Source organism: Hippoglossus stenolepis, chromosome 14, assembly GCF_022539355.2.
Source record: "Hippoglossus stenolepis isolate QCI-W04-F060 chromosome 14, HSTE1.2, whole genome shotgun sequence".
Taxonomy (NCBI): Eukaryota; Metazoa; Chordata; class Actinopteri; order Pleuronectiformes; family Pleuronectidae; genus Hippoglossus; species Hippoglossus stenolepis.
This window is the reverse complement of record NC_061496.1, coordinates 9,945,123-9,972,890: the sequence shown is the minus strand read 5'-3', so window position 1 is coordinate 9,972,890 and position 27,768 is coordinate 9,945,123. Positions and strand designations below refer to the sequence as shown.

General features: G+C 43.4%; 1 protein-coding gene across 17 annotated transcripts in view; it reads right to left on the bottom strand.

The window, feature by feature from the left end:
• The window catches only part of ptprsa (protein tyrosine phosphatase receptor type Sa), a 236,053-nt gene that overhangs the window by 156,652 nt on the left and 51,633 nt on the right, over positions 1-27,768 (bottom strand). For 16 of the 17 annotated variants that reach the window (XM_035176120.2, XM_035176128.2, XM_035176122.2 and 13 more), the window contains exon 2: positions 24,757-24,918. The gene's annotated coding sequence lies outside the window, so the exon portion shown is untranslated. Of the gene's footprint in view, positions 1-11,552; positions 12,028-24,756; positions 24,919-27,768 lie in introns of those variants that run through there. The other variant, XM_035176121.2, reaches the window with a different exon arrangement.

Sequence of the window (27,768 nt, the reverse complement as noted above, 5' to 3'; positions counted from 1 at the left end):
TGTACAAACACGACTGAACTCGGTGCACACAAGCAAAATTTCATTTCCCATGGTATGCCAGCCCTTCTTCTCCATGCATGCCTTAAATCTCATTGACATCGCAGTCATTTGCACATGGGATGTTGTGCTCTAAGAGGTGCATGCTTGGTTTTCACAGATCGGAATGTGAATCTGAAACAGATATGGTGGCTTCGGGTAACTTTTTTTTAGCAACGCTGCCGACTTCAACTAGTGACAAGTCTTATTCACCAACCGCATACAAATCCCCCTCTTTAACCACGAACCACAGGGGTCGAACCTTTCTAACTAGGACTCCACACAGGCCTGACGCACTCTGGATTCCATCTCGTTAACAAAAGCAAAGCCTCAGACCACCACCGAGGATCATCTGCAGGCTTCTTTATGTGGATATGCACAAGATCACACACACGAAGCTCTGTAGACCCCGCAAGCTGTCAGTGGCACAAAAACACATATACACAGACGGAGTCATCTTAGGTTACAGATACCTCCCGAAAAAGTCTCCCCAGACCCGTTTTATGTGCTGTAAATGCTACACAAAGGGGAGGAGGGAGAAAAAAAATCAGTACATTTAGTGTGAAATTCTCACTTTGAAGTGAGTGACGCACTTGAAGTAAAGGAAAATAGCTGACTTCAAAGAACAGCCCAGGTTCCTCAAGGTTCCTCCTGGCTTCTTTTTATAAACGTACTATGTTCAACTCCACTCTGCCTGAGAGGCTTAAGGTTGGCTGTCAGCATGCAAGAGGCAATTTAGCAAAATTGTTCGACTTGAAATTGCATCCAAATGGGTTATGCGTTGCTTACTGCATACAAAAAAGATACCTTTCCTATACTTCTATCCTCAGCACTTACCTTCTACACCATTATACTACATGTGATATTGTGGGATTCTTACACTTTGGACCCTTTTAATGTAAATCACTCTTGATAAGCATGTCGGCCAAATGCCTAAAATTCCAAATAGAAATGTTTCTGCATCAAACATATCAGCTCTTTCCAGAAATAAATGTCTTCCAAACCAACAACCATGTTCAAATGCATGTCTTTTGTACAAACTGCTAGAGGCCATAAATGTTTTCACCCAAGCCCCACTGGGATAAAAATGCCAATACTGCAGGAGAATTATACAAACTGCCTTTGACAGAACATAAATATGGCACCCTAGATCATGTCTTACGTCTTTAGCTCCTTTTTAATATTCAAAACCATAGACAGAGACAAACAGTGTCAAAGGCCACCATCCATCACCTACAAAGCCGAACTCCTCCTTTCTCTGAGTCTCTGCCTGGACTACAGCCAGGCTGCCCTTCGTAACACATGCCATCCCCATGCAATTCTCCCAAAGGCATAAGCCAAGCAAGAACCTTCTTTGATTTACAATGGAGGGGCCCATTTCATTACTAACTGGCTAGGCTCACAGCCAGGGGGGCCAGACCATTACCTCCAGATGGGGGTAGATGCCACAGACCATGTTTGGTCTCTCTGTGTGGTAAAACAACACATTGTAAAAATGATAGATATGGAATGTAGCTGCAGGCTATGAGCAAACTCAGAGTCCTTAGTGTCCCAAATACAATGCTAAATGATAGCTTTGTGGTTGACTAATCACTGTATAAAATAAAACTGATTGTTTAATGTGGGTATTTGAGGGAATTTCACACACATACAACATACAATTTGTTGTTTGATGAACACATACCAAGACAAAGTAGAATGACACACAGAGGCTATATGACACAATGTTTGAGGAACATTGTTGGTACCATGTACTGTACAACGCTACAATGTGCAATTCAGCACACTCAGTATTGTGCAAACAAGGTAACTAAATGGGTTAGATGGGCAGATAAATTGTCTTTTTGGCTAAATGAATGGATCTACCCAGACCAGTTAGGCACATCAAGTCGTCTGGCATCTTGAGGCACAGGCCTGGCACAGGCCTAACCCGCGGCAGTTGGCAAGCGGTGTAACGGCCATTCGAGTGATTGCAGAATTGGGAGAACCCCCTGTGCATCTAAAGGACAGTTTGGCTGTAGATTAAAACCACACTAAACCCCAATCTGCTGCTTACTATTTTTGCCCTTATGTTATATACAAAGAGGGCACTGGTTCAATTTCATTAATGCTCCTTTATCTCCTTGAAAATGGAAAACCTTCTGTTCTCATCTACCTCCTGTTTCTGTTTCTATGCTGCAGTCTCCATTTCCCTTCTGCCAGCTCTCTCCGTCTCTCTTTCTTTTTGACTACTTCCAATTCTCCTGTTGGCCTTTTTTATATGATTGTTACAGTCGCTGTCGTTTCCCACGTCACTAACCCAAAGGCAAAAGTGGTTGGGCTGTGAGTAGCACCCCCTATTTCCATGCCAGACCTGCTTTTGTTTACCCTTCTGTCCCCATGTTTGTAGGCCTACATCCACCCTATTGAAACTGCAGGCTGGGGGCTATATGATGACAAATGTCAAAGGGGAAGCCTTGAGGGTGGGGGGTGGGCTTATCTGCAGATACCCTACACCCATCTCTCTGGCTTAAAGACTGGCTCACAGTGGGCACAGGGCCTCCCTGCCACACTTCACGTATTTTTCTTTGTGCTCCCACTTTAGCTTTGTTCTTTTACCCTTACCAACAGATACCCTGTTTGAGAAACTGAATCTTGAGATGATGAGTTCCAATTGACTTGTTTGGTGCATTTTATAACTGTGTTTGGTTTTGTCAAATAAGAGCCCCTTTCTGCTCCCTGACACTATTCCTGCTTTCTTCAAATAGTCATATATGATATATTCCTATCTCTAAAGTGCATTTCTCTTGTGGTTCCCACTTGGTGGCATCGGGCTGCAAGCATAATCACAGCAGCGCTGGCTCTATGCTTCCGTTTGTGTCAACACTATCTCCCCAGATGAACGGCAAATAGACAGTCTGATAACAGCCATGTTTATTTCCCTTTAAAAAAATCCATTTACTTTACTCCCGCTCTGCTTGCTCAATTCCCTTTTTCACCATCTAAACTAACAGGTGACTGTTTGCATTTTACACTTCACACTGAAGGGACTGAAATGACACTTTGAGGATGTGCAGGTAGCGGGTCATCATCTAGGACATTCCCACAAGATGTGTGGCTACAGAAAAAAAGAGATAAGTGAGCCTCGATGGTTAAAAGCAATCCCTCAAAGGCGAGACACCAACTAAGTGTTGTTTAATTGGATGACTGTCTTAGTGTTGACCAGAGCAACAAATCAGCTTGTTCCACCACTCATGTTATCAGACAGCCATAAGAATGTCAAGCACGCTTTATAACAACTGGGAGATCCCAGACAAGTCCAGGAACATGGAGTATGGGTGGGTGGAGGTGGTGGGGAATGGGGGTTGGGGGTGGGGGGTAATTGAGTCGAAAAACATGAAGCAATTTAGAGACAAACAAAATCTTCTCCTCTCCAAAAACAGATGGAAAAAAATAAAATCTCCAAAACCATTATTCTTTCATCATGGATTTGAGCCATAGACAAAAGGGTGACAGCAGCAAGGGGGTAGCCCCCCTCCCACCCTCTAGTAGTGCTAATCTCCCCAACCATGGCAGCTATGTTGTCATTCTACCCCAGCCTCCATCACTTTTTAATCAGGATTATCTTCTCTGACAGAGAGACTCAAGAGTTAATTAGGGATCCTGCCACTGCAGGTGCTGGAGCATTATTGGAACTGCTCGGATTATTTGTATGAATCTTGTGACCTGAGTTGTCTTAATGTCAGAATCTGCTAAACCTTGAGCAATCAAACAGAACAGGCCACAACAACAAAAAGAATACTTATATCCACTAACCTAATGGCAGCATTCTGGCTACCAATCTGATGTGTTGGTCAATATTTCAGAACAATACGCCAAGATAAAAATGTCTACCTGTGGGTGTGGACTGTTGTGTGTGCTCATGCATGTGTGTGACAAATGCACAGAAGTGTTTCACACGCAACCACATACATTTCCACAGCAGACATTTTGACATGTGACGGTAGGAAAAGCACAGGTGTAAATAATAAAATGAATCACTGTGACTGTTGAATAGAACAGGGCCATTGTTAATGTTATCAGGAACACCTGGCCCTTTCCTACTGTGGCAAATCAAAATGTCTGCTGTTAAAAAGGGCCCGCAGCCTTTAACATTCATCTTCTTCCCAAAAAACAAATATCAGAGAAATGGCAACATCTTCAACTTCTCCGAAAAAAAAAGAAACAAAAATAACAGGTTGCGCACTCTGTTTCCTGTCAGCTCCAATGTAGTGGAGAGTGCTCGTCTCCATTTACATACAAATGTCACCTTCTATCTTCCCAGGGCCTGGGGAGCGTTCTACTCTCTCCACCGTGATGCGCTTGACAAACCTTTCTTCGCTGTTCGGGAGACAAGCTTGTGATGCACAGTGAAAAAGTGAGAGGAAACTCAGAGCATTTTGCCTCTGGTGCCTTCTCTCCCTCTCCTTTTTCTGTTTAACGCGCCACTGGTACGCTGTAATTTCCAGACTGGAGTACATCGGCTTTGTTTCCATTGCATTTAAAGATGAGGCAGCGTGCTGTTTGAAAAGGCACTCAGGCAGCCTGGAGTTGTAATTACTTATTATTGGGCTTTTCAATGCAGAGGTGTGGTTGCAATAGGGGAATTATTAATACACAATAAATGTTTTCAGAGGGCGAGATTGAAAACAGAGGATAAAATGGGAATAGCTGAAAACTGTGCAACAATAGGCATCTTGTCGTTAAGGGAGACAATGGCATCATCTGCATACAAAGCAACCACCACCAGCTCTGAGAAGCCAACCAGGCACTGCTGTTTATATTCCCAAATATGCACAGGCAGCCATTTTCTATGGGTAAGTGGCCCACATAGTGGCGCCATCTCTCATAAACCAGGACGCGTATCCCCTGATGCATAGGGATGAACGATCAGCCTGACAGGCAGGTAGTTACTCCTTCTTAACCCCAGCTTGTGCTGAGTGATGCAACACAACAGCAGGCCCCCCTCCCTTTCCTCCTGCCCCTCCTCCCCTGCTTCTCTCTCCCAGTCTCCTCTCTGTACCCTTCCTCACCGTCTTCTCATCTCTCTTTCTCCCCGGCCTCCTATTTATCGCACACTCCCTCTCTTCATTATTCTCTTTCCTGTCTCCCCCCTCCTTTCTCTGCTCCTATTCACTGGCTCCCTCTCTTTCCCCTCTCTATATCTCTCCAACCCAGAGGCCCATGTTTCCTTGCTTGCATTACACACAATTACTTCCATCCATCAATTATCTGCCTACTCCTCTTTAGCTACCCTACTTCCCTTTCTTTACTCTATGACAACAACCCCCACTCTCCTGCATACACATGTTTCTTTGCGACCCCCATCTCTCACCTCCCACCCCTCGGGTCCGATGAATGCACCTCTTTTCCTCCTTCACCTTCTCCTCCTTTCTTTTCCTTACCCCTCCTGTAGCCCCCCACCCCCCTGTACCAGATGTCCCTAAAGTTTGGCTGAGGGTGAGCATGTGTGGAGAGGGGAGGAACAAAAGGACAGGGTGGTTGGTTCGGGGGAAAACGGGGGCTGGGGTGGGGGGCGCACCAGAATGGGCCAAGCCATCTTGCCCTGGGCTCTCTGTGTGCGAACAATGAGCACCATCGGATTAACAGCTTTCAGCCCACACATACACACACAAACCCACTCACCTCTCCTGGAACCGTCCCAAACTGAAGTTACAACCTGGAGAAGAGTCCAAGTTTAGTGTGAATTAGTCAGAACTAGTTATAGGGCTGGCGTCTGTGACCCTCCTCATTACCGTTATTTTAACAGCAGACGCTAATTTTTACAATAGTTGTTTTAATCACAATAAATTAATCTTCTACATTGTAGACCAGACAAGGGTATAATGGGTTGCATAGGGAAACTAAAACAAGAAACATTCCTGGTGATGGACAGATCGGCTGATGCAGGGAAAAAGTGAAATGACCTTAACAGTCAGCTGTCACACACTTCATTTAAGTGTTCAAACATTTTTCGCCTCACCTGGTAAAAATGATAGTGTCTGCACATATAGATGTTTTTGGGAACTATTCCACTCCACTGCATCCTACTTCACAAATACACTCTCCATGCAGATGGCTCAACAGGCTGGTGTGGGGCATCTAACAGCCTGCATGAGCGGCGTTTAAATGAGCTAACTGCAACCTGTTCAAACCGTTCAGGCGTGAGAGTGAGGTTCCTTAGCCCACCCCCACCACTACCACGTGTCTACAACCTCACAAGGGTCAAACTGCCAGGGCGCAGGGCTGCCCTTCCTGCCAGACTTGGTTTGCAAAGAGTAGGAGGAGGCAGACGCCCCAAGGGGAACCCCTGTGCATCAATCTGGAGGAGGCCAGCTGGTAATCACACTTAACACAGGAACAGCCCAACAGCAAGCATCAGGAGACGCCCAGACAGCGAGACAGGACCAGACACACCCATTTGATGCTTGTCCTAGACTGGGTGTTAATTACTTCTCACCATGAAACACCAGTTCACATTAACTCTATAACCATAAAGAGGGTGGGATCAGGGCCAGAGGGAACCGAGAGTTAATGCATGTTTGTGTGAACACTGTGTGTTTGGTATGGTTTCCTCTCTGGCTTTAACAAGCTATGCACTATGTTTGTTCAAGTGTGTTATATCTTTGAGGGAGGTAGACTAGAGTGAATGAGGAGGTAGCGAGGCATCAACAGAAGGTGTACTCCTGCTCGTCGTCAAAAGCAGATTACTGTCACTTCATCAGAAGGAGCTGGAGCGAATCACTTTCATAAAACATGGAAGTGCCGAGGGATTGGGCTGGCGGCTGGGGAGCTGACAGTGTGTTGATGTTCTATTCCCCAAGGCTTTATCAGATAGTTTGGCAGGGGTTTGTGTGTTTATGTGTATGAGACAAACAACTTTTGTACACAATAACTTTATGACTGCAAATTCTCAAAGTACAAACACATTTTGAAGGATGCAAAATATCATCAACTTATTGCTATCAAGAAAATCACAGAAAAAGTCTGGATATCATGTTTTTGTCTATATCATATGATATTGACCCAACCTGTGTCATCTATGCCCAATGCCATTGCTGGCTTAGATGGAGCATTGACAATGTGAGTTCAGTGGAGATGCCGTGTAAATATGACTTTTGGTGGAAGCCTGGAGGGTCATGTCCATTTCTCACCTCCAAGGAGGTCTGTCGCGGACAGAACTACCAATTTGAGTCCCTAGGCAACCAGCAGGGGTGACTGAGTGAGTGGTCAATAATTCCTCTGGCAGCCACAAGTCGCATTTTTCTCCTCTTATGGCCAAGGTGAAAATAAAGGTCCAGTGAGTGAAAATTACAGCCTCCAGAAGTTCAACCTTGACGACGTTTTAAATTGTAACTACAATGTTCAAGCTTTATTCTTTGACTGATGGCTATTTCGGTCTTCAAAAGGGAAGGCTTTATCCTCTATGATTATATGCAGCAAAATATGTGTTATGTTATGTATTTTGAAGGAGAATTCCAGACTGTGAATATTAATATTCCTTTTGCAAACAAAAAAAAGATGGTGTTTCTAGATAAATCCATCTTGTAAAGGCTTGCAGAGGCACAGTTCTGTCAATTTTCTGAATAAGAAAACACATTTTGTGCTGTATCTGTTATCACATGCACCAAACAAATGCAGAGACAAGGACAAATAGTTGGACTTCAACATTATGCTCCTTATACATTTCTGGCATTCCAAATGGAAAATCTCAGGTGATTTGCCAAATTCACTAATGTCAAGTGTCAAGTCAAGTTATTCCAGACACTTTACTTTTCCGGGATCTTTGTCGTGTTGTTGGAAGACTGTCACCAGGTCACAAGTCACTGTCCCACTCTATCATTGCTGGTGATGTTAGACGAGAGCTGTGACGCACACACCTATCACCAAGATTAAATGTCCTTGTCTGAGATAAACTTACAGTGATCAATGTTATTGAATAAATCACACTTGTAATTTATTTTGTAGCAACACTAATATATTATAATATAATAATAAAAACATTAAATTACTGATTTGCACATTGATTATCATGACAACAGTCAAAGCCTTGACACATTTATGATTAGCCTTACTCTAACCCTTGGAGTATCATTAATATTATATGTAGTGCACATAATGTCCCTAATACATGACAGGAATGCAAATCAAGTATTCATTTGCATTATTAATCACAGATCATTGATAACCAAGGCCACACTTGTGACCGCAAATACGAGGATTGAGAACAGTCGACTATATTACACAAAATCATTTATGCAAGAGTAACAATGTTATAATTTGCATGCTCTTTCCTCTATACGCAGAGTGACTGTAATTCTATAAAGATGCAACATGGTACAACAGTATTTGCCCGGGCCTGGTTATGCGGCAATGAAGTGAATGTGAATGACAAGGGATGGCTAATCCACAAATCAAAGAGCAGGGGAGGGGACACTTTACAAGACACACTGTCTCGTCTTTTCAGTCGGACTAATTGCACCTCGTGTCGCTGGAAGAGGACAGATTTAGCACTGAGAGCAAATTAAAATGAATAAACACAATTAGCTGTGAGTGCAACAGCGCCTCTGCACAGTGCACATTTCTCTCTCTTTCTGCAACAGCAGACACAGAGCAGCTGTCATTAACTGTGTTGCGCTAAGTCCGATGTGACTAATTGCAAAGCACTTGATGCCACCAAAATGCTCCTAATTTGGAATTGAATAAAATGAACAGGGCTGTAGAAAAAGAAAAAAAATAGTGGGTGACTGTGAAATTGCAGGCCTCAAAGCCTTGAACAAAGGACTGAGCATGTACATGCAGCAAAATGTGTTTGCTGATTAATGTTTTGGTCTCATTGTGCATTTTATACCCTTTGATCATACCACGGCATGAATTAAAGGAGAAAAAGAAGCAGAGTAATGAGGAGATAAAAGTTATTTATCAAGAGTTCGTCATTTATTGCAACATCATCCAATATATTTGTGTGTGTGTTTCATTTTAGTTAGCGAGCGAGTTTCACTGCAGCATCTGGGAAGTCTCTGCTCGTGAAAAGCTCTTTTACTATCACGAGCTCTGCTAACGTTGCCTCTATAAAAGCTATTATTACTGGACGGCCTAAGTTGGTTGAATGTCAAAGTCAAAAATGCAGTTAATGGGAAGAACTCCAATGCACAAAAGTCATATAAAATAGTTTAAAAAAGACACATGCTGAACCTGTTCAAATACCTGAAGTCAAATACATGATGATGAATCACAGTTACAGGCCTGCGGCTATCGAGAATCTCTTCTACACTTTGATCCCCCGTCAAAAATGGAGAGAATACACTCTACTGTTTAGGTAAGCGAAATAAAAGAAAAACAGCTCCGAAAGTAATCATTGTGAAGGAAATGAATTTCAAAACCCTGAGGAGGACACTTCTCCTAGACTTCTGTTTCTTGGGGGGAGCATCATATCCGGGGCACAATTCAATTAGCTTTTCTTCCAAGTGTAGGAAAGGGAGCTCCGGGGATAAATCAAAAGTTTTGTCCAATAAAAGAAGTTTTTTAAAGATGTAATGTTCCCACTGCCCCCACTATTCATTACCACTGCTTACAAGCTTGCCACTCACAAATCTATTGATCTGCGATTTTTACAGACGAGACTGAAAATAAATAAGTAAAATTAAATCCAACAGCACCGAGCCGGTGCTGCTGCGACAGACACGCCGGTCCCTCTTAGCCGACTGTGCGTGGCAGCTTATTCCTGGCATTTCCATTGCCTTTTGTCTTTCTCGCCCAGTCATTTGACAGTGATCAGGGCTGATAAATTGTTCAATTAAAGCAACATTAAGAATCCAGAACACACTTTGACGCACAGCCTCTCGGTATACGTGTTGTCCAATTACTCTGAAGGACAAGACTCCCTCTTGCTACTGACAATCAGCATGTGACTCCCATCATAAGACAAATGAGTTTATTTATTCAGCGCAGCAGGCTGATTGAATACTGGAATACAAGAGCGATGAGCCGGAGTTACAAAAAAGGAAAAGTCCCTAATTTCCATCAACAAATACTGTAGAAATTGAATTTGATAGATCCTGTATTGGTTTTTTCATTAACAGCAGAAGAGAACAGAATACATATTTGTTCTGCACCAAGTTGGGAAAGAAATGATGAGATGTGAAACAGGCACAAAATATGCAGCAAGATACCACTAACTAGTAGCTATGACCAGATTCCTTGCCCTTCAAGCCTCTGTGCAATAAACATCTCCCAGCTCGATTCCATGCTGCTTTTCTGTGACGACCTCTGACCTCCACACAGTCAAAGATCTTTACGTTTTTATTAACATTGGGAACAAAACAACAACAGCATTTGAAGCTGCCGCTCAGCAACCCCCAGTCAATGAAATGCATTACTAATCTTTTTTGGGCTTGCAGTTGCTGTTGGGGTGGCGGCGGCGGCGAGGTGGTGGGTGGAGAGGGGAGCGGGTGCGTACGTCGCCTGGGGAAGGTTGAGCCTCAAACGTTCTGATAAACGTAAGATCCATTGCAATTCAAATTGGACTCACTTGACACAGTGTGGCTCGCCTCCACAAAGAAGGAAAGAACAAGAGAACAGACGGACCGTGGCCCGGAGCTGTGTTCCCAACTCAATCAAGACAAAAATCAACTTCCCGAGGCAGAAGAGTAGCCTTGAACAAAAAGAAGTAAAGCTACAAAGTTAAAAATTATACAGTACAAAACATCAGAGAACTACTAACACAGGGACTCTGTGATGTACACTGATAACAAATGAACTTCAATCAATAGCAGTAATCTCAGCACAAAGCTTACTTCTATAGTACCCAGACACGTTTAGTACTACGATACCACTATGGGTGAATATAAAGAATGTTAAAATAAGTCCGACACAACATATGACCGTGATTATTTCTTGCTGTTTATTGGTAATTAGATATTTTAATGCGTTTTAAGGCTATTGCTTATCCATCATTACAATGGTTCCTTTTTTTTTTTTTAAAGCTTCAAGCTCTCAATGTCCATCCACGTTTAAAACAATGGTTAAATATTTTTTTAAAAAGGGACCAAAGGCTGGTTTCCACGTCTCCAAATGCAAAATAGTTTGGTAATTTTCAGGTAAAATCTGAACAAAGTGGAGCTTCAGTGTCTGATCTGTGTCTATTGGGGTTCCTAGGTAAGATACAACTTGGATATGTCTGCATTAAGGCACAGGTTTAGGAAGAAAACACCACAAAGCAAAAAGCATAAAGCGAGTCGAAGAAAGGACAAATAAAGTTTCATCTAAAACACAGAGAGAACCAGACTTTTTCACTTTTTCCTTCTTTCTTTCCTCGAATAAGTCGAGCAGCGTGAATACCTGGCAGATCAAACGGTCCAGCTTGGACACCGGAGACGACAAACAAGTCTCTTTCCCTCAACTTTTATTTGCCTCCCTTAATATCTTTGACCCGCTTTCATTAGGATACCAAGAGGTTTTTTTTTTTTTGAAAAAGCAGAAAAGTTGCCAGCACTTACTTCTACAGCGGGAGAAAAGGGTTTGGGAACACTACCCCCTGTAGTTGGATTACGGGGGGCAGCTTTTTCAAAAAAAAATCCGTCTTCTCTATGTGAGTGTTCCCCTCAGAAGAAAAAAGGGCTTCCTTCGCATCCCCGACAGCAGAATGAATCCGCTATATTCCACTTTCTCCAGCGGCGGAGCAGTCACTTGTTAGCGGAGAGGAGCGAGTGTAGAATACTCCTCTATTATCCCCCCCCAGTGTGTTTGTATTCCTGCTCTCCCCCCGATCAGACGCTCCGAGCCGGGATCTCCTCACAGTAAAATTGAAAAAATAGAAAAAACCCTCAGAATAATCCGTGCGCGACACCGCCGCGCTCGGATCCGCGGGTGCGTACCTCTTCACTTGGTGTCAGGCGTTATCTCCGCGACCCAGGTTTGGATTTCTTTCTTCCCCCAAAGCCCACCTCGTAGAGACTGGGGGTGGGGAGACAGGAGTCAGACACCCCCCTCCCCCCCACACACTCTCCCTCCCCTATACAGCAGAAAATACGGAGCCCTGTGCTGCGTTCACGGCCGCCTCATAAACTCCCGTCTCTCCACTGCTCCCCGGTCGTAAATTCGACCACTTGGTGCGTTCAAGTGCGTTTGGTCGGAAATCACAGCGCGACGGGTTCTGCAGGGAAACGAGTTACTGTGGCCGAGCGTCTCTTTTATAAATCTGTGCTGCGGTGGCACAAAGAAGAGGAGACTGGGGCAGGAGGGACTCGTGGGAGGATTTTACTGTTTCTTCAATCTAAGCCAAACTTTGAAAAAACAAGTAAAAACCTGTTTTTCGAATAGAAATCATTAAGTTTAGGTTATGTTGTCACCCCTGTATGTTTGTTTGACTACACAAAAACTACACGACTACACAAAAACAACTCAACACAGTTCCACACTTGTTGGAAGGATGTGGTATTTTTCATTCATTTACTGCAATTTACTGAATTTACTGCAAAACTGTGAAGGATATTCTACTATTTCATTTTTAAACCTCATGTCAGGTTACTCGTGTGTGTGATCATAATTTGGGAAAGGTTACTTAGTTTTTAATTATTTCATGAATTTATTTTTCTTTTCACTGGCCGCTCAACCACAAAGAAGTCTCCTTTGTCCTTGTTCACAACTACTTTTAAAAAACAATTATTTGAAAGAATTGTTTTTAATTTAAATGGTAATAAAAATAACCTTTTAAGGTGCGATGTGTTACACAACAGCGACAATAATAACAAAGTCTTTCTTTAAGGATAGCTCATATACTACAATCAAGAAATAATCGATATTTAAGCAACTTTTTGTCTGCACTGTTCATCCCACTTCAGTCACTTTGCTGTTAAAGTCAGGAGGGGTTTTAACACAATGTCACCCAATCACATTGCCTTTGAGCTGAAACAGCCATTCTCATTGGCTGGTAGGATTTGAATGTGAGTAGAGACAGCTGGAGTCCACTTTGTCCGGCAGGGAGGGAGGAATCATCAATCAACTGACCCACAGTCAGTTAACCACCAGCCTGCAGGCCGCAACATGCTATTACACTTTTGGCTGAGGCCAGTTACATTTTCTGTACTTTAGTTTGAGATTATATGTTAATCCACAATCATCCAGGCTCAGAAGGTGAAAGTTACTGACTGATTCTGCCGTGAAAATAAACTTACTGTGCAGATGATGAATGCTGGTAGCTGCCGATGTCAAAGCACCTTCCCGGAGCATTAAGGCCCAGGGTTTGTGATGGAAAATTGAAGGGAAAAGGATTGAACACCGTGCATCACACGGAAAGGCCTCTCCTGGCCAATAGAAAAAAGGAGTAGCAATATATCCTGTGTGAACTTTTCAAGGTATGCTGTCAATAATGGATGGGAACAGGCCCTTTTAAAAAACAGACCCATTTTAGCAGTGTGTTGGCAGAAAGCCCACCCTGAGCCACAAGCAATCCTCCACTGCCCTCTCTCTGCTCTTTGTTTAAAACCCAGCGTGACGTGTAACACACTATAAAGAGGTGTGAGGTGTGCGTGTAAGTGGGAAGGGGGTGCGGGGGTCTAATCAATTTAACTGGTGAGTAAAAAACATGCATTTATGTTACGCAGATTTCTCCCATGGCCTCTTATTCACACTACAGACCCTTATTTAATCAGGCTGGTAAATCTTAGCGGCAACACAGAGCTCTCTCCTCCATTCCCCCGGTGGCTTGAGCCTTAACATGGTAAATTTCACTCGGGTGGGGAAATGCGCTCAGTGGCCGAGGCTAGTGCTTTGGAAGGATAAAATGAGCACTTACCGCCTGACATGTGCAATCCATAACGGAATAATGAGACTCCTCCACACTAGGAGCTCTCTTCCCCTGCTCCCCCTCTCCCTCTCCACTTTTTGTTTTCCTTGTGAGTGTTCATAAATGCCATGTAAATTCAGAGAGCGGAAGATGTGGCAAGTGCTTGAGGGAAAGCGTTTAATCGTTGGCGTCTTGTTACCGAATCGTGTAACAGCGTGTACTGTGTGAAGATGCTCCAAACGACCAGTGAACCATGGTTCTACATCCTGGCTACTGGCCCTCTGTCAACTGCTACGCTTCTAAGTGAAGGTGATGCTCAATGTTTATCCATGCACAGTGTTTATCCTGCCATGCTACAGAAACACCAACATGCAAGAAAAGAACACTTCAGAACACGGGACGTTTCTCAAATTATACAGAAATATCACTTCATTTTAAATGTAATACATTTATTTTAGCTGATTTTTAAAGGACTTGGAGTCACGAAACTCAATCTGCTTTAATATAATATGGATTTTCATACGCACAAGAGAAAAAAATCTATGTTAAACTGTTATTCAATTTTGAACACAGCATTCATAGATTATGTAATAGATACTTGGATAGAAAAATCTGAACTTAACTTACTGGTCTAATTGTGCAATCTAAACGTAGAACTCAGTTACCTGGCCTAGTTGGTGTTCATTTTAATTAAGATTATTCAATTTTCTTTATTTTATCTATTGAGCTTATTACCCTGACAAAAAAAGGCCTAAAACATAATTTTCCTTTGAGTCCAATGATTTATCAGTTGGCAAATAAAAATCAATTCCAGCCTTTCATATTAAAATGTTCAGATTTGGTTAATTTTGTTGATTCAATTGCTATATTTATAGTATTTATAGTGAAGTTCATGGTTAAATTGTAAAATATCAAGCTTCATATATCAGATATATCAGAAAACTTTTACTGGCTAATATCAGGATTGGACATCGGCCCCCAAAAATCCTTGTCGGTCAGGCTCTTATTACAACTAAGTAAACGTAAAAACGGTAATTTGTGCCATAATTTTGATGAAGATTGTTTTCTTTCAAAACCAAATCTATAGTTAGTTGAAATTTTAATTTCATATTTCACGAAGGAAATGTAAAACACATGTTGAGGTCAAAGTTGAAGGGAGCAAAATGTCACAAACATATCAAAACTGCCAGGTTCAGCTTGACCGGCTTTAAACCAATATATTTACGGTTCTTCCTTACTCCCTGCCATGTTTTCAAACCCATGAAAGAGGGTTAAAAAAAGAGTGTCACGCCTTTCCTTATTGTCTTCCTGCTACCCCTTTCATCTATGTCACCCCTAGGGGTTGAGGCACAATCACCACCGATAGGAGAGGGCCATCGTTCACCGTGTCCCTGGAGGCGACAGCCCACTTACTGCCAGCCCGCGCTCAAATGGAGGACATTTCATCACTCTGCCGAAAACACAATTAAAAACACACGCATGCGGCAGTTGGTGGCCCTCGAGAACCACCCCCCCGTCACAAGTTTAGTTACTGAGTCTGCCTCACCCTCTCGGATATTTACTCTTCCTGTGATTGAGCGTTTGTCAGCTGGGTTGGGAAGTGCTATGTGGCGTTTTAGTGCAAACAAGACCCTGGAAGAAAGTAGACCAGTGCTCAACGATGTTCTCTCTGGGAGACATTTGCTGCCGTTGGTGGACATGTAGTTCCAACAGTTTGCTGATAAGTGACTGTGCTCAGGGCTCAAATCGTTTTCTTTTCCCTTCCATGATGTGCTGGGGTTTGCAGCGATGGGTGGTTCACTTTACACACAAACACACACATCCCCGCACGTAGCAAACAGGAACATAGGCAGACTGACGGCTATTAGAGTGCAACGATGCTCCCTCTTATCTCCCACCACGATAGGGATCTACAAAGAGCTTGAGAGAGATTATGAATTCATTACCTTGATACACAAGTGAGCACGGCAACAGACAGGAGTCTGAGAATGGAGACGGGAGCTCAGTGGGTGTACTACTGGGAGGGGCAGGGATGGGAATGCAATGAATTACATGCTACTGATAGCGAATAAATCTTTCAGCTCTCTGCATTTTTGGGAATTTTGGAGCTCTTCAGATACCAACTTTCACATGGTGCGTTTCTCTGTGAAACACACATTCCTACACACTCACCAAGCACTTCATTAGGAACAGCACACTGGGCAGGGCCTCCCTCTGCTCTCAAAACAGTCTCAGTTCTTGATGGCATGGATTTTACAAGATGTTGAAAAAATTTGCGTCGAATAATTTCATCATTCATGCTGCCAATCTCCTGTTGCACCACATCCCAAAGGTTCTATTGGATTTAGATCTGGTGTCTGAGGAGGCCACTGGAGATCATTGGGATATTGACAGTTTGTAAATTGTGGTCATAGAGAGGTGACCATGGCAGCAACGATACTCAGAAAGGTTGTGACATTCAAACGGTATGAAGGTGACCAAGGTGTGGTCCCTGGATTCATTCATGCAGACACATTCTGCCAATACCATCTGCATTATTCAGCAGATCTTTCCCTGCCTTCAACTGTCCACCTTTGTTGAGCCTGTGCCCACATGCGGCACCATCAGACTTCTCTACTTGACTGACAGGAGTGGAACCCAACATCGTCTTCTGCTGCTGTAGCCCATCCTCCTCTGAGCTGCTTTTGCTCAGTAGTAAAGAGTGTTTATCTCAGATACCGTAGCCTTTCTGTCAGCTCCGACCTGTCGGGCCATTATCCGCTGACCTCTCTCATCAACAAGGCGTTTCTCTCCAGTGAACTGCTGCTGCTCACTGGAAGGTTTTTGTCTTTCACACCATTCTGACTGGAGACAGTGTGAGTGCGAGAGTCCCAGGAGATGAGCGGTTTCAGAAAAACTCAAACCAGCTCATCTGGCACCGATAATCATGCTACTGTCAAAGTCACTGGGATTACAGTTCCCCCCGTCACATGACTGGCTGATTGGAGAATTGCATGAATAAGCAGGTGCTCCTAAATAAGAGCTGGATGAGTGTGTGTGAGATTCTTCAGTCTATCTTGGGGTCCAATGCCTTGCTGAACTTCCCTTCAGTGTTAAAGCAAACATGGTTAGTTGCAAGGATGAAATCTTACCTTCCAACAACAGTCCAACTTGAGCAACAGTTCCCTTTGCAGCTCAATACTCACATTTACTAAAATGTTTCTTATCCCATTTAATTTCTTTCCCCACGACTTCAAATTTCTTGCTATTACAAAAACTGTGCATTATCTGAGAACGGTGTTAACGTATGTGGCTCATTTTTCAGAGTGAGTCTGCTCACAATCCAATTTTTGTGTATCCAGTCTGCCATTTAACACAGAGGCAGCACAGCAGGATAGGAAAGCCGGCAATTGCCTGGGGCCCCAAGCTAAGAGCGACACCCCTGGCTGTTTAATTTAGTCCAAAGCAACACGAATTTTGCGAGAGGCCCCTTAAATTCTATGATCAGCTATCTACAGGAGACTGCAACAACACCATGGTGGGACACCCCAGTATGAGGCCCCATGCCATTAGCTCTCTGCAAAAAGTTTCATAATTGTAGAGGTTGAATAGTAGCAAGAATAAATGTGTGTGAGTGATGTGTGTGGGATGGTGGTTTGCACTTAAACTTTACTACTTTACTATTATGTGTATGTGTATGCACAGGGGTTTAGTATCATATGTTTCTTAGGTCTGGTTTGGTTCGATGTTGCCCCCCAGGTCCCTTTTGCCTGGGTCCCCTAAAGTCTCTTGAAAAGGCTGCTTATTTAAAACATCCTGTCTTGACTGTGAATCTCACTTTACAACCAATGCCCTCTGTGGAGAAGACATTAGATAAATGCATAAATTATACAGTGTTATTTGTTAGCATAATTCTGTGGAGTCAGTACGACCATCCTGGAGGTCTGCTCACTTACCAAACACACCCGCTGCCGCTCTTTCTCCCTCGACTCTTGTGCATTTTCTTTTAACTGGCTCACTCTCAATATGGCTTTCTCTCTGAGAGTGTTTTCCCTCCAGCTCTGTTGAACTGAGCTGACGTTTGGAGGCAGGTGCAGCTAAATAAACCCAAGAATTTCAGAGCAAGAGACAGAACGGAGGGACACAAAGACATAGAGGGAGGGTTTTATACTGCCGGGTTTTCAACTGTCTGTGCCTCGTGAATTATGCTAAACCGACAAATGTTGTTTTACATGGTGGCCGCTGCTGTTGCACTCTGCATTTTCAAGCTGCACTTACTGGACTGAGCAGAGGGTCAGTTTATCTGTGAGTGTTTCCTATGTTCCTCTCTTGTGGATATCATGTGAGGGTTCTATTACACATTGTATGTTCAATAGTTATGTCAATACAGGATGCTGCTGTTCCTCCATCACTACATCTACTGTAAATCGAGGGAGAATCTACAATGTTGTTTTATTCATCCATTTGATTTGATGAATTCATGTATTTCTGTGCATCTCTGCCTTTGAATTGGAAATAGGTGTATAATTGACTAGAAATCTGCAAATGTAATTAAAAAAATGTAATTGTAAAATTAGCAGCAATCAGCATCACAGATGTAGAAGCCCAACTTCTGGTAACAGCAATCTAAAAGTCGCACTCTGTGCTGGCTTGTTTTAGTGTGGTAATAAGCACTTTTACGGATGGATAATTATCTGTAATGATATAGCGCCATATAAATACATCTTTAAGCAAAGTTAGAAACACATCTTTGATTGTTAAGAGGCCTCACTGAAGCTCCACAGTGTATGTTTTATGCAGTACTATATCATTACCCTGCATACATGTAGTGTGTATGTGTAGTGCCCAGTGAATACGCCTTTTGTACGTACATGAGCCTTTGAGTGATATTTAATGTGCTGTGTGTGCACATGTGTCTTCTACTGTGTTTATGTTCAGGCACGTGCCTCATTGTATGCAGTGTACTGTATGAGCATTTGAGTGCCTTTAATGCTTTTGGGTACCTTTGCACGTGATGCTGTGCGCAGATTGAATCGTGCCTTTCAGTGGGCGTTTGTGTGTGTGTGGCGTGATTGTGTGTGCATGTGCCTTTATGCGCTGTGGAGAGGTGGGTGAGGCCAGCGAGGCCAGGAGTGATGAGTTATGCCAGAGGTGGTTCTTTACCAACCTCTCTGTTGGCTGTGGCCCACTAATGGCCTCCTCGCTGGGTTGGCTGACTGACTTGCTGGCTCTCGGTGGATCTTGTCTTCCTTATTTGGTAGCAGAGGGTGGGGGATGGTGGCGGCAGGGTAGTGGACAGGGGGGGGGGCAGCGGTGTTCTGTTTACATGGAGGGTCGGGAGGTCAGTCCACCAGAGTGCCACGGAGCAAACACAGATCACTTAAAAGACAGTAAGAGAGTCATCGTTTCACGGCCGCCGACTGGACGGATCGGGCAGATTCACCGTGAAAGAGTGTGTGAGAGAGTGTGTGTGTGTGAGCGTGCATCTGTTTGTGTGAGCAAGAGAAGGGTTGATAACAGTCCATACTTTGGTGAAGCCCTAGAAAAGAAATATAGCGTCTACAGGTAATTTCCACACATGTACACACTCGGTTCTCTCTTTCTGGACAGTTGAGGAGAGTCAGTAAAAAGCAAATTAAAGGCAACCATCCTTATAGTTTTGCTCTTCTCCGCTTGACTGCCTGCATGCCTACCCGCCTGCCTGAGTTCCCTGGGCAATGTTTATGCTGTGCCCTGCCCAGGATAGAATAGATTCGCCCACACAGCACTGTGCTCTCAACCAGAACCTAAGTAGGTCTGGCAAGCTCGAGCCACAGTCCTATTCACTCTCACTCCTCTGGATTAGGCTCTGCGGCCTGGGGCAACACAGCAATGGCTGCATTAATAGACCCAAGATAGCATCTCTTCACCCCGCCCTGAAAATACATATATTTCAAAGTCTTTTATGTTAGCTCACATCAGCAGGTTGGATATCTTTTTAACCATCCACTTCCCTAAAGGTTCGTGGGATATTTTAGCAAACTGTTGGAAGAACCTGAACCTTGAGGTTGACCAGAGTCCCCCAGGTGGTTTGAAATCCGGGTAAAGCTGAGTTCAGACTCAGTGCAACAGGTTGTCAGGACTGATGCTTGACGAGTCCTGAGTTACAAAGAAAGAAAAAAAAGTCTTGTGGGAGCCTGAAAATGTGTCAGTGCGAAGCTTCCCATCAGCACTGTGAGAAAAGCGTGATAGGCAAAACATCTTTTGTTCCCAAATACCATGAAATTAAATGTTTAGGGTTAATTTAATTCATTACTTCATAACTTGAGGTCAATTTATATTTCTTTAAACACCACACAAAAATAACGGCAGCGTTACTAATTGACTAATGCTAATTCACGGCTGTGTTTTTGTCCTCTCTCCTTATGATGTACAGTACATCAGAGTTTTTACTAGTGCAGTGACGGCACCGCTGTGGGGTGGCGGCAGCTTGCAGGGCACATTATCCAGCCTGTCAGACTCCCAGTGCCATGCTATGGATAACACCTCTCCACGAGAACACATTGCCTCTTAACGCCAGCTGTAAAGATTAGCAGAGCTTTGTTTAATTGTGCTGCTAACATCCTAGGAGCCACTTAGGAACTCCTGCTCTCTTTTCCTTAGACATTGTCTTTAAAGCTCAGCCAACAGTTTCTGCAGCCTGTTAACTCGGCTGCGAAGGCCTCCGGGATTTGGCCGAGTCAGAGAAACTTGCCTCTCCCTTCTGCAGAAGCAGGTACCTGATCGGCAACACCACAGGTAAACATTGAATTGAAATATCAAAATAACACATTTCTACACAAGGGGACCAATAACTAAATCCAATTAGGGCAAATGCATAACATAACATAACCATCTACAAAATCCATAAGTGGAGAGATGCTTCCACTTATTTAGGAAGAGGTGGTTTTCACCAAACTAAAGTGACAAATTTACATCCAACTAAACCAATCTCCATCCAGACGAGCATTTAATCTCTGGATTAGGGATAATCTTCATCCATACTAACACACCTGAAAACGCATGCATCAGGTGACCATTCACATACACTGGGGATGTGCATGCTGGTGTAATCAGGATGCAGATTGTCTGCTTTGTAGTTGGAAACTAGACGGATAAGAACCAATCAGGACGTTAATGCAGTTGAATGCATTATTGCTTCCAAATTTCTCAGACACAGATCCAGAGTTTTCAAATTTCTAAGTTTTAGGGGTAAGAAAACTCCAGAGTAGTGTGGACGGCAGATGTAAAAGTATCCCTGACCCATAATCCTTACAGCGATGCGTTTAACAGCTAAAACGTAGTTGTGTAGATGTAGCCTTTTCCCCTCTTTGGGTTTATATGTCATTTTTATGAAAAATAAAACTCGCAAATCACCTCCGCTGGTTCAATGGGGGATGACCTTCTACCAGTGTGACAATGAATCTGTCCTTTCTCGAGGCTTAATGTCGTGGGTTTGGTTTGTAAAACCTGAAGGTGATAAAAGTATTGTCCTGGTTACTAAAATAACAGTCACAAACCTATCACAGTTTTTCAGACGCAGTCTTGCTGCATTAAGGTATTTGGTTATTGGTGACACACACCCAAGCACCATCTGTTTACATTCTTAGAAAGTGAGACACATTACTGGTGTATCAAGACTCACACCCCACATTTCATCTGCAGAGAATTAGACTCATCAACATGTGAGGCATGCAAGAATGCAAGGCACCAGTGTTGTGTTAATATGCAGCGTCATTACTTGGAAAACTGACATTTTAATGTGCAACGTCTTTATTCCTTTATTTGGTGTCGCTTTTTTATGCATGATGTTTATTTCTTCTTGTTATTACAGAGAATATACTTTTTATGTGCTTTTTAATGTGCAATCTTTTTACATCAAAGATTTTTTTTATTCCACCTCGTTTATATCGTGGGTTGGGTGGTGCATTGTGCAGGTATGAGGCCAGAGCACAAGCATTTTATTGCTTTGAAAGGCATTTTTTTTGTTGGTTGAATTAGATATATTTCATACAGACACAGGCTTTGTGAATTGGTATAGATGCTGCCTGGTATCTGCAAAACAAGCCGAGACAAGCTCAAGAGAGCAACCGCTAAAAAGATGATGCTTTATACTGTATGTTTAAGGAATCATTAATATATTAATTAAAAACATATACAGAGAACAGCTTTTACAATGAAACTTTTAAAATATCTCTAAAAATTCCTTTACTGACTAGTAAATGACACAGTTTGGCAATAAAACCAATCAGTGGATCTAATGCGAGCGGTTTGCCCTCTCATAGTTTCCAGCTTGTTGATCTAAAAGCGGGGAGGTGGGGGGTGGTGGGGGGGGGGAAAGGCATGCGATCCTGCTTCTCCACCATTTCTGCTGTCAAACGAAGCAGGTCGCTTAGGCCTCACCATCGTCGGGGCTCAATATGCCAAATACAGCTGTTAGTGTGAGACCCCCGGCGACGAGGTGACGAGAAGCAGGTGGCCCTCAGCGCACGGAGAGGGGGGGATGTCTGGGCCCGCATCTGCTCTGACACCCATTTGCTCGCACTCATCCACAGTTTCTGCGTGTCGGCCGCTCTGCCAGCAGCACTAATAATCAAGTGATGATATGGAAATGAGAAGTGGGTGTGCATGTGTGTGTGTGTGTGTGTGTGTGTGTGTGTGTGTGTGTGTGTGTGTGTGTGTGTGTGTGTGTGTGTGTGTGTGTGTGTGTGTGTGTGATGGCCAGTGGAGTCAACTAGAAATACTTCAGCTCAGAATCAAACCATCCACTGGACTAGAGCTCTACACAGACGAGGGCACTACACAAGAGAGTTCAATTATCCTTATGCACTAACATCTGGATGGATGATATCTTTTTCAGTGGATGAGTCATGTACGTGGTCAATCAAAGATGGTGGGATTGCATTCCAAGAAGAATAAAAAGTATAAAAAAGTGTTTTGCTTATTGTTAATTATCTGTAAACAATTATTGTAAAATACTGTAAAAAATTCCCAAATTATATAAAAAATTGTTTGCTTTATTCGATGTTTGATAATAAAGCTTTGTAAACGTTTTCTTGTGTTTCTCCACTGCATCTCATTTTGGATTTTGGTGATAAGTCAGACAACGCTTTGATTCTTGGTCTGATCATATTGAAATGAGCACCAGATGGATATTTTAATGAGTCTCGCTATAGTGTTGTTTTTAATGCTTCAGGTCTTTTTTTTTTACCTCTCTGCCCATCTCTTTGTGCCTGTTTGCCAAACGTTCTCTCCCACTGTCCACGACATTCCTGTGGGAGACTATACTCCACCAGAATCAAGTCAAATAAATAAATAAATAACTCATACGATTAGAATTAAAATCAGGAGTTGATTTCAATTAAGAAAAAAGCCTGGGATGTTATTTTACAAGGTTTCTAATCTCAAGATGTCAAACGCTGCAAGCAGCACAAAAAATAATTAGTTAATCCATTTCAAAGAGAGTGCACGTGGAAACCTTTTTTAATTAATTCCGCACTTAGAGGTATATGCACCAGAGTGGAGCAGCGAATATGAATGGACTTCAGGCGACTTGAGTACATTGCAATTCGGAGCTGTGATAGTCTCCAGATCTGAAAACCAGCGGTGCGGTTTGTTGAATGAAAGAAGTACAGAGGTGGAGGAGGAGCCTGTCACTGGCAGCCTGCTGTATCAGGTGGATGACAGCTCTCTCTCTCTCTCTCTCTCAGCCTCAGCTCAGCTCAGCTGTCAATATGGATGAATGGGCTTTGCACCGGGAGCATGGAAATACATAAGTGGAAGCTGACAGTTTGCTGCGTCAAATCTGGACTCTAACTATCACTTTTCAACCTATACACACTGTTCTGTGGACATCTTTATCCAAAGTTATCTGTCTGAGTGCACACAACACCATGAGAGTTTGAAGCAGAGACTGACTCAGGGTTGCACTTCGTATTTCCCTGTGTGAGCATCTATCAGTGACAGCAAAATGTACTCATTTGACAAATCGGACTGTCAACTTAGAGCAGACACAGATTTATTTTAGTCAATGTTGTAACTACTGTTATTTTACTGATGTTCTCAGCTACACACAGCATCTAGTGCACTTCTGTTTACACGCTGATGTTCAGAAAACACATCTCTTTCCTCAAACTGTCCATTGCTGCAGCTCCTCCTTTCAGCCTCTGTCAGAAACTGATAAAGCCCAGTGTGCTCTGATCAGCCAGCTCATCCACTCTGTTGTAAAAGGTCAAACACTTGCAGAGCATGTAGGTATGTCAGCTTCCATAGCTGCTTTATTTACAATAATACTTCCAGGGCATTGCGAGGTCATGTGACATCATAATGTGCAGGAAGTTTCAGTGTTATCCGACTTGTGAGGCATTTCAGGAGCAGTGTTTTCTGTGGGGAGGCGCAGCTCCCTTTACCACAGACTTTGGACAACTTATCTTTGCAGACATTTTACATTCACAATAAACCTATAAGACACTAAAGGAAGGAAAGAGTGAAAGGGCCTCATGTGTCTCCTTAACGATGACTTTGCCTGCAGCAGATTTGAATGAGAGCTACAAAATACAGGTAAAATATAGAGGAATACAGACAACTATTAAATGAAATGTGCAGTGGTGCGAAACATGACGTGGAAATATAGGTGGGAAAATATCCTATTCACACCGGGACTATCACAGATGTATAACCAGGGGCTGGAATAGAAACCATGTAAAGGTGGATTAAGAAAGGGAAAAAAGAGATGAATGTAGGAGGAACCCAGTAAAATGTACTGAGAATCCAACAGGCCTGAGGATTAGGAGAGCAGGAATTTCTGCCCCACAATATAAAATCAGTCGTTTCTCAGGGCGTGGGACTCGTTCTGTAGAAACAAAATTCACTCTCCTAAAATGGCGGTGCACTGTGCAAAAACTGAGGGGCCCACTTACCACTGGGTTGTTTTCAAAACCTCTTTAGCTTCATATCTTCAGCTGCTCCAGCGGCTGCTTCTGCCTCTTCTTCTTCTTCTTCTTCTTCTTCTTCTTCTTCTTCTTCTTCTTCTTCTTCTTCTTCTTCTTCTTCTTTTCTTCTTGTTACTCGCTCACTTGCACCTTTAAAGTAGATAGAGAAAGGGGGAGAGGGAGAAAAAGAGGGAGAATGAAAGAGAAACATTAATGAAAGGGACTACGAAATGAACTGCCTCCTCAAGTGGTAGGAGGGGGAATTCGACAAACGCCGAGATGAGTTCCTCTTCCTCTCTATCTCTCTCGCTGCTGCTCTCTCTCTCTCCTTGCCCTTTGTGACCACGGGACGACAGTTCTCAGGCAAAGTGGAGGCTTGCTGCTGATTGCCTGAGAGCAGTGGAGTGCGAATCTGCATGAAATCCCTCCTGGCTTTTTTGATCATTTTCTCCTTCACATCTCTAATGAGCCCGGTCTGAATCTGTGGGTGCGAGTGTGTATGTTTGTGTGTGTGAGTGCACGAGTGTGGTCAATGGAAGTCCGTCCATGTGCCGTACGCACAGATCCATAAATGTATGGTTTCTATAGGAATTAGCGGATATAGAGGGGGTGTATCCATATTAACGTGTGTGTGCTAATAATGTGTTTGTTTGCAAGTGTGTGTACTCCAATGTAATTCTCTGTGTTTCTACATGCACCTGTACGTGTGCTTGTGTGAGTTTCTATGCATCTGGAGGCCCATGTCTGCCGCACCGCAGGCTCACTCGATACTCAGTCAATATTCTCAGTCTGCAGCTGTGGGCGGCCATGAGTCCACCCGAAGGAGCTTCCACTGAGCGGCTGAGGAGAGCTATCTCCAGTGAAAGATCAGAGGAGCTCATCATTACCCTGCGTCCACAGTCTCCTTCCAGATAACGATATGAATATCACTGCTGGAATTGGATGATAGAGGCGTGATCGATTAGTATGGGCCGTGGGGCTCCTATAGGATAGATCCCCCAACACGTACTACACCGGCTTGTCGTGTAAGTGTTGTCAAAATTACTTTTTTAGTTTATGTTGAGAGTTGAAAACCGATTATTTATACAAGTGCTGCATACCAACATCGTATTAGTATGCAAATAGAGTGCAAGTAATGACAGCGCATAATTCATACCCAGTGTAAATGCAATGCCCATGATGTGATATCATTATCCACAGGGCTCACTATATGTTTTCATGCATTTTATTCTTGCATTATGCTAACTGCTGCGACTGTCAAGTGCTCTGTTTCTTAGGCAATTTAAATGTGGACATACACAGTACATCCTCTGGGTGTGTGCGGCTGAAATGGAAATTCCACTTGCACATTAAATGAAACAATATTTACTGCATAAATAAAGTATATATATTTAAATGAATGAATAAATGACCTCTCTCTCAAAAATTCACAGCACAAGATGATGCAGATAATCCCAACTTTCCCTCCCGTCTTTTTACGCTTTAATCAACATTTACTTCCTCCCCATCTTCATGAACTGGGCGCTGCTTGTAGACGGTCTCCCAGCATCCTCTATGGGCATTATTACCTCAATGGCCCACGGTCAACATGATCCTTTATTCTGACAGGCTGCTGGGGTCAGCCTGGCCCTCACTGACCAATCAGTGTCAACTAACAACCCGTTTGCTGAAGGATCCCCAAGCACACCGACTACAGCACAGGGGAGAGGACAAAGTGGGAGTGGGAGTGGGTGTGTGTGTGTGTGTGTGTGTGTGTGTGTGTGTGTGTGTGTGTGTGTGTGTGTGTGTGTGTGTGTGTGTGTGTGCATGGAGCGCATGGGGGCAAATGCACTACCTAGGAGGCTAAATGAAATTATGTGTTTGTGAGGGTATGTATGTTAGTATAAAAGAGAGTTTGTAACATATTTATATTGGGCTGGCTTGAAAACAAGTAGCAATGGTTTGGTGAGTTAGAGGACGAAAATGTCTGAGTAAATGTATGTGCCGTTTTTTTACGAGCATGCATGCGAGGGAGGAAAAAAGTGAGGGCCAATTCTGCCATACTCCCTCCTCCCACACGCCTGGCTGCCAAGACGAGCGCGGGGGAATTTGTTTAATGTACAGCATTTATTCACTGCACACACGCTGTTGCACTACCGCTTCCTCCGTCGCATGAGACACTCCCTTAGCTGGGCGAGTCGCCATTAATCAGCCAGAATGAAGGGGTTAGCCGAACAGCTCCGAAGCTAAAACTGATCCTCAATCAACATCTTAGATAGTGGAAATCCAGCCCCAGCCTTCTTGGAGATAGCATGCAGGTGAGAGTGCGATACCCAAACTGCCTCAGCGTTTCTCTTTCCCGTGGAAGGTGGGTTGATACTGTTCGTCCACTCATGTGGAAAGCAGCTCCGGTTTATTTTTCTCATGACCCTGCAACATATTGGCATTGGGCTTAGTCACCGTGCTGAGACAGATGGCCGAGCATCATGGTGCATGGCAAATTGGGAAATGAAAACATGCATGCACAGAAATGGGTACATGTATTTTCTCTCCAGCAACATGACCACACTTGGTTCTTTCAGAATAGGAGCACGGGGAAGTGAGCGCCCAGCACATACATGAACAATTAAAAGCAGCAAAAAAAAAAATGGTCTGCATCTTGAAAAGTAATGAGAAAAGCAGCGAATATCGAACTCTGATGATGAAAAGTCACAACACAGCTCCTACTTTGATGTAACCAAAATTAGGAGATCCTTTATTCTCTTTGGAAGAAGAATGTTACCATGGCAGCACCCGATGTCTCCCTGTCCTTACCTTAACCTCACCCACCCACCCACCTCCTCACTTTCCATTGTTCTCCAGGTGTTGGCACTGATAGGCCCCGAATCAATTAAAAACCAGATATTCAACAAAAGAAGACGGAGGGAAGATAATGAGAGAAAAAGAGGGGAAGAAAAAATTGGATGAGGGGGAGAAGCACATGAGAAGGTGTGAGCAGAAGGGAAGGGAGAAATGTTGAGT